Below are 8,538 nucleotides of genomic sequence, written 5' to 3'. Positions count from 1 at the left end.
CGGCCGGCCACCACCACCACGAACGTGGCCAGACCACCACCGCACACCACCGCGCACCACCAGCACACGGCCAGCAGCCGCGGCGGCACAGGCGGCAGGAGCCCAACCGTGCCGTGGTGGCTGCTGCTGCCGTCGGTGGTCCTCGAAAAAAAAAATTAATCTTTTCTATTTTAATTTAATCTATGACTAGATCTAATTGTAATTTATGAGTTTTGGGATTTAATTTTGATGTTTGATTATAGTAATTATGTTAATTAATTTTCAGATTTGGTTTTTAATTAAAAAGACCCAATTTTTGAAACCCTAGGTTCTTGATTTATGAAATTATGAAAGTGTATGATGTATTATTGTTTAGATCTTCAATTTAAGTGCTTTAAGACCAAATTACAGCAAGTTTTAATTAGAAATAAAGTGCTTGAATTTTATGTAGAGCCCTTAATATTATGTTTTTGAAGGAAATTTAAATTACCCATTAAGTGGGACTTAATTATGGTGTTTTAAATATAATTTCAGCTTATTCTAATTAATTTATGAGGGGTTTTAAAATAGTATATATTGCTGGAAATTTGTTTAGAGTGGATTTTAATGCTCTATTATAATTTTAATGTGTAGGTGACTTCGAAGTGAGCAATTTTTACTAGTCGTGGCGATTTTAAGATTGTATTCAAGGTACGTTCGCGTACTTAGCATAGCTATGATTGATGTAGTAGCATGCAAAAGGTGTTTGATTAATTAAAAATAGTATCATGCTAGGTTTGAAGTGGAAATTTGTGATTTGGATGTTATCAGTGATGGAATTGAGATGAATGATTCATTTGTGATGAGACATTGAATGGAATTTTATAGTTTGGAATATTATTTATGAACCACATTTTTATTTATGGCATGATGGAGAGCATGTTTAATCAAACTAATTGTTTAATTATGTTTGGAATATTGAAAAGGAATTTTATTAAGGTTCATATAATTTTTATTGATGCTTTAAGTATGAGAAAGGAGCTATATAAGTGTCTATGTACACGAGGAATAAAAAGTATGTTGGTGCCTTTGTGCACTTAAGGTGTTTTTAACACCGAGAGATAGGATTTTTGGCGCTTTATGCGTTTAAGGTGTCTTTGGCACTGAGGTAGAATTAAAAAGGGTTCAACATTAAATATTATGTGATCACTAAATATTCAAGAATTAAATTGGTATGTTGATTGATTGAATTATTGTTGATGATTGAATTGTTATGCTTTGAGAGTCATCACCAAGTATAATAATATGTAAATAACGTAAAGTGAAAGAGATTACACACCAAAACTCTTGGAACGTATATACCTTGAGTATGAACATATGGGGGGAGTTATGTGACTTTATATTTGATCATAACTTCTAACGGAGTACAGGACGCTGTATATTTCTTTTTATTATTATTATGCGCTGGAATTCCGCCACCTATGTGTGGCACAGGTTTGTTGCTGGCACGGTTAGCTCCCGTGTCAGTTAACCTCAATTTATTGGGGGAGGTATAGTTGGAAACCTGTTCGATGCGTAATCAACGCTAAATGAACTATTTAGTGTCTAGTTAAGGTGACTTGTTGAATGTTGTGTGTGCTTGTAAACAGGTGCAATGAGGTAAGTGTGTGTGTTGATAGGAGAATGCATGTTAGCGTGTTTAATTACGCTTAAGTACTCAGCTTTGCTGATTGTGTGTGTTGTTTGTGTCTGGCCATGTCTTTATCTTGGCCCTATGATGATCCATTTTAATGGAGAGTAGTGGGGGCAAGTGGAGATACACTTTTCAGGTATTAAAGCATGTTCATGACGGGGCATGAGTGAAGAAAAAATCATGCTAGCTTCCATTAGGATATGATGTGTTTTATGCATTTAATATTTTATCATATTACTTTATGTACTAACACAAAAGTTGGTTGATTCGGTTTTGAATAAGGGCCTTGAATGGTTCCAGGTTGTACTGGATTTTATTTAACTTTGGTTTTGTTGATTTTCAACTTTACTTTCGTTGGTTTGGTTTTTAAATTGTGTTATTTAAATAGTTTTGGTTTTCAAGTCTTCCGCTGTGTATCTTTGATAGTTGCCTTAGCCGTTTTCACGGTGGCGGTAATGTCTTAGATATTCCTAAACGTATTTTCAAAGAGTAAATAGTGTGTTTAAAGGAAAGGAATTTCTAGGGTGTTACAGAGAGGGCGTGATAAAGCAATAAAAATAATATACATCAATCAACATGATAATATCTACACAACAAATCATCATCATAATCTCATTCTCAATAAAGCATAATAATAATATTAGCAAGATCCTAGGCATGATACTAACATGATTAATAACAAATTCTAGCATGTCATTAAACATTAAATATCGAAGCTTTATCCCTAAAATGACACTAGCATGTGTAGACACCTACTTTTGGCCTCTTGTCCCGAAAAGGAAGTGCGATAATGATACAAAAATCCGTTCTTCATACTAGAGCAAAGTTGAAGTGTTTATGGAGTACGAAAAGCATTATGAAGTAAGTTAAAACCCATATTTGAGACCAAGTTATCTTAAATCCTTTTCCAATTACTAATTAGGCATAAAACGTGTTCATACATGTTTAAACTTTATTAATAACAGACCCAAATGTGTCAAATGCAATGATTGGATCCAATGGAACCTACATTGTTGAAAACCGAGACAAACAGATAACCAACCATCAAATTCCTGTGCAAGGACTATATATATGAATATCCCTTTGAAAGAGATTTCCAACGGTATATTATAAGCCCAAATCCGAGCCAAAATGAAGAAGTTATGATCAAAACACTAAACCGGACCCAAAACTGGCACCCTTGCACTCCAACGGCCATAACTTTTGATCCATAACAGATTTTAACCTAATTTATACGGCATTAAAAATTAGACATCCAGAGCTTTCCAATGATATGTCACACGCCTAAATCGAACTTTGCAATCAAAAGTTATGGAAGTTTTAAAAACGTATTTTCGTATAAGGCAAACTGCAAACCATCGCAACTCAATAAGTTGCGCGTGTCTGGCGTGAGCGACTCATTGAGATGCGCACGGTACCCCAGCGCGACTCAGAGAGTTGCGCGCGCCACTTGACGCCGCGACTCTAAAACCTTAAACCTAGATTCCTACGCCTATAAAAAGGGGTCTTCGTTGAGCACTAAAGGGACAGAATAATCAGAATTAAAAACCCTAGCATTCTCAAAACCCTAATCTCTCAAGTTCTCTCACCATCATACTACTTTTCTTCTCTCTACCCAAATACTTTTCAACCCTAATTGAATTCATTGAAGTCTTTGGAGGTACGAAGAAGAAAGAAAGTCCATAAACGCATTAAACGGAGATTTAACATAAAGGAAGAACGGTTAGTTTCCTGGCCACTTAGATAAATCACTTTTCTTTTATTGTTTAAATAACTTTAATTCATTAATTAGTGTTGTTTGATCACTTTAAACAAATCTTTAATTAATTAATTCACATAGTACTCTTTCGTTAATCAATACCAAAATTTGAATATATAATTGTTGTTTTATCACTTGAGACAAGGCTAATATTGTTTATTTCTTGTTTTCTTCACGAATTTGTTTAAATAAGAATAACGACTTTTGCAATGTAATTCCTACATGATTAATGCGTGTAAATAAAATTAACTAACTTAGTTTTAGGTATCACGTTGCATATATTTTTTGGTAATGAAATTGTGAAAAAGGAAGAGCTAGTAGAGGCCGCACTAGGGCTAGAATAGCGATTCCCCTCTAAAGGGAACGTTATTTTAGTACCCTCGCTCCCGAACTCATTTCTGGTTTATGTACACCAATTTGGGCATGGGTAAACTTATGATTCATGCTAAATATCCCTTGAACTCTACTTGGGAGAAAGGCATGAATGAGGTTTATGGGTTTTCCTAAAACTCATTGGCGACTCCTACTTGTTCCTTATAAAAAAGCGTGATGATAGAATCAATTCTAATTGAAGGTCTTCCAAACAGTCAGGAATTCAAATCCTAATACACCCTAACAAGTATAAAGTCCTAGGCTTTTAAAGGGCCATGGGCAATTAAGGAGAGGACCCCTTACGATGGGAACACCCACCTTACAGTGGCGACTCCGCCGAATGATTGATTCGTGCATCGTCTCTTAAGATATGGTACCCTTGGACACCCAAGCCTTGACCTTAAAATGACATTGTATGCTTTGACGGTTCCTTTTATGTGCTTATGTGACTACATGAATATGTGATTCGTGTCTAATCTAACTAATTCCAACTTGTTACCTAGAGATATAATTTAAAAAAAAATTCGCAAAAAGTTGTGGTTCAACGAAAAAAAAAAAATTGTCGAACCTACAAGGTGGCACGCGCAACTGTCAAAGTTGCGTGCACCCTCCACGCGCAAGTTTAGAAGTTGCGCGCGACAGCTCTGCGCAACTCTGTGTCTTGCGCGCGCCCACTGTTCAACGTTGACTTTGACTTGTTACGAGCAATATCATACGGAGAAAACGATATTACCGCTTCAAGGTTAATCGTTAAGTGGGTGCTTAAAATATATCTTTGGCTAACAACATTGTCTAACTTTTACTTTGATCGTCTTTTTTGTTTTTTTTTTTCGAAAAATCCAAAAACATGTTTTTTATCGTTCTCCTTGCGTTTACGCAGAAAAAAAATAAAAATAAATAAAATAAAAAAAAACGAATGTGGCATATGCTACTCTAAAAGTTGCACTTTCGACCTTAGCGCAAGACGGAAAATTGCGCGCGATACTATTTTTGATGATTCGTTTACGTACTTTATAATCGAACTAATGACATTACTTCTCATGAAATTCGTCATTAGAAGTTCGCATCCCTTAATAGGACGTCATCAATATAACATGTTTATTTTCGCGTTCATCATTTTTTTAGTTGTAATTGGTCAACCTTGATTTAAGAGTATAATTTATTTACCTCTTCTATGGTTTAAAAAGAAAATCCCGAGAACTTTACTTGGGATGATTGCCTCACACAAAAAAAGAGAGAAATAGAACGAAAAAAAAAGAAATATCGTTCTTACAAAAAAAGAGAGAGAGAGAGTAGTATGATAAAAAAAAAATATTACTCTAAAAAAAAAAGAGAAAATAATGAATGATAAAATCGAGAAAATGATTTAATTATTTCTTGGATTTTACATTCGGAGGCCATCATTCTTTTTAAGCAAATAGTAATATATTATCCTTTAAAGATAAGCAATATGAGAATCATAATTAAAAAAAAAATGATATTGATCTCTATTGTAATCTAAATGATCAACAAATACTATAGTATATTTGATCATTTTAAGGAGTGTGTTCGAGTCAATTAATATTTCTAAAAATTTGATGCGCATTTTCAATCCAACTTTCTTCTCTTTGTCTTCTACCTTTTTTGAAAACAATTCCATTAATGATTGTTTGTGAATTTTTTTTGACATTCTTCATCAACAAACTTGCTTAAAGTCAATTCATATTACAAGTATTAAAATAAAAAGAGAAGTAAAACAATCATTTTGACTTTGGTTTATTGTTTTAATGCTTGGCAGAAAAGGTTTAAGTGAACGCGCTCAATTTCTCGTGACACACATTACTAGGTCATATTCCACATTCGCATACTAGTCCAATCATGGGTGGTGACAAAGCAGCATTGGAGAAACTTAGACAGGAAATCCAAAACCTAAAGGCCCTACAAGAAGAAGAAGCCCAATTAATGGCTCATAAAAAAGTAAAAAAAGACTAAAATTAAAACAGAGAAAGAAAAAGAAAACATTCTGCATGAAAAATCAAGAGCCGAAAAGCTAGAGGCCTTGGAGAAACTTGTCCTTCGAGCTAGCTCAGGGACTAAGTACTTCAATTATGAGCTTGCACCACAACCTAGTGGCAAGACTCTCCCAGAAAAGTTCTTGACTACGGATTTTCCAACCTTTAAAGTTACAGACAATCCTAGGAATCACTTAATGAGCTTTATTGGAATTATAGCATTGAAAGGGGTTGAGCAAAGTCTATAAACATGTACTTTTCCTCTTTCATTAGACCCAACTACTAGATCATGGTTTTATATCCTCGATGAAAAACAAACTTCCACTTGGAGTGACGTTGTAAAAGTGCTTTTTAACCCAATATGGAGATAACATCGAGCTCACAAATACCTTGTGAGATCATGAATTGCTTAAGCAAGGGGGAGAAGAAGGCTTCATTGGCCTCTTTTCCAGGTGGCGATCAAACGTTGATCTTTTTTCACAAAGGCCTTCGGATCATGAACTTGTCCCAAAGTTCATAGACAATATGTCTCCACCATACAAGTGCCATTTACAATACCTGTGTTTAGACACATTTTAAAAGGTCTATACTGTGGGAACAATAATTGAAGGGACTTGATAAATGAAACCATGAATTATATAGATGGACTAGATTGTTAGAGAGGATTTCACCTACGTTGAAAACGGACAAAGCTCAAAGACGCAATCTCAAGAAGTTGTCAACAAATCGAGATGTAGCATCCTAGGTCATGTTTTGTTTGTTTCCTTTGTTTTTTTTTTACGATAGACTAAGAGATTCATGATATCGAATCTACTTATTTTGTACACTCATTAATTAATGAATAAAAAATATATTTTCAAGTACATCTATCTTGTTCTCTTTTCAATCTCTTTATTGTTATTGGCTCACATTAAATAAAACGTATACATATAAACATGCAATATCAAAAGGCATACGTACTGAACACTTTAAAAATCTTGATGAGTTTAGGCTCACTAGATTTATTGAATGAAAAGAGGCCCATCTTTGGCCCACAAAGAAAGGATATAATGATTTCACCAACACAGGAGGAAACTTGAAACTCCACAAAGATAATCCCACGTTCTTAACCTTAGAGAAAATCCATCTTTTTGGCAGCCCTTTTGAGCCTCATCAGTTAAGCCTTAGTTATTCAACCTACATTATTCTATACCTTGGGATGGGAACGGTGCAAAGAGATAATGAAAATTAGGGGAACGAAACATAAGAGGGGGACACAAAGTTAGTCTGCCCAAAAGGAATGATCCAATTCTAAAGAAAGAAAACAATCGTTCTAAACCCGAAACAAAACTTGTCAAAAAAAAGAGAGAAAGAAAAAAAAAAGAGAGAGATGACAAGGAAAAGGCACCTAATGTAGGAAGTTGCCACATAAAGTAGAAAGGTTTTAATCTGAGAAGCACCAAAAGTAAGGGATTTTGGAAATATACTTGAGCCTGTCCATTCTTCATAACCCCAAGCTTAGCCACGTTACAACCTTGGAAAGACCCTCCTTGTGGTAGACCATAACCATGTACCAAAATCATCATTCCATGAAAACATGGCCAGTCTTAAGCCTTTTGCACATATGTACCTACTATTTAGTAGTCATGCCCATATATAAAATGCATGAAGTGTTGAGATATGATTACAAAATCATAAAAAAAAAAAAATCAAATGATTTGGATGATTTGATAGCCATTGGCTTGATGACACCATTTTAGAAAAGCAATCGAATCAAATTAAATTCGATGTTTTCCATATTTTTTGCCAAGAAAAATGAGATAACTATCACTCTAAAAAAAAGAATCATCTTATTTTCTTTTAATAATAGGGCTATTTTTTACCAAGGTAATTCAAGTTCTATATACATTGCTTAGAAAGAAAAAGTGTTAATACAATAAATTGATTTGATATATCGACAGCCTCGACGTCAACTCTAGATGTCTTTTACAATTCTTGAGAATTGGTCTTCTCGCTTATATGTCTGCCTACGTGGGATATCTCCATCTTCTCTAAGCAAGGAACATTGATTGAACATGATCGCTACATGAAAAAATGAGCGTTATCGCTATCACACATATTAACGTATACATCACTGCTAAGTCATCACGATGATTCAAATATTAAGTCAATAATTCTTGCTTTTCGAAAACATGTCTAATTCTCTTTCTTTATTCTTCTATGGGAAAGTTGGATTCCCCTTCCTTTTTATACAAATCCGTCTTTTTTGTTCATTTCTTTTTTAAGGGGTAAGTCGAGATGATCCTTCCCATTTGGAAACTAAAATACTCAAAAAAATAGTATAATTTTTTCGCTCTTTACATCAAACTGGGGGCTAAAAGCCAGGACATCCCCACTTCTCTCTATTCACAGATTTGAACACGCTATTTATGCTGCGAAATCAATGTCATGTAAAGCTTATTACGAACCATCTTAATAACTATAAATGACAAAGGGAAGAATACCACTTCCTAAAATTTTGACCAAGATAATAAATTATGTTACTTGATCAAACAATTCATGATAAACATATTCATTACTCCGCAAATTTAAAATACAAACCTAGGGCTTTCAAATAAACATGAGAAATATCCCCTAGCATATGTATACATGAATTCCAAGAGCCTCCTAAGTCTACGCTTGGGGGCTTCAAATTAAAACTATATGTCTCACCTTAACTTTCATTTTGAAATGAGACCATATTTTGGAAAGTGATTCGAATAATTTTATAATTATTCTAACTCTCC

Source organism: Chenopodium album, chromosome 27, assembly GCF_948465745.1.
Source record: "Chenopodium album chromosome 27, dcCheAlbu1.1, whole genome shotgun sequence".
Taxonomy (NCBI): Eukaryota; Viridiplantae; Streptophyta; class Magnoliopsida; order Caryophyllales; family Amaranthaceae; genus Chenopodium; species Chenopodium album.
This window is presented reverse-complemented; position numbering follows the sequence as displayed.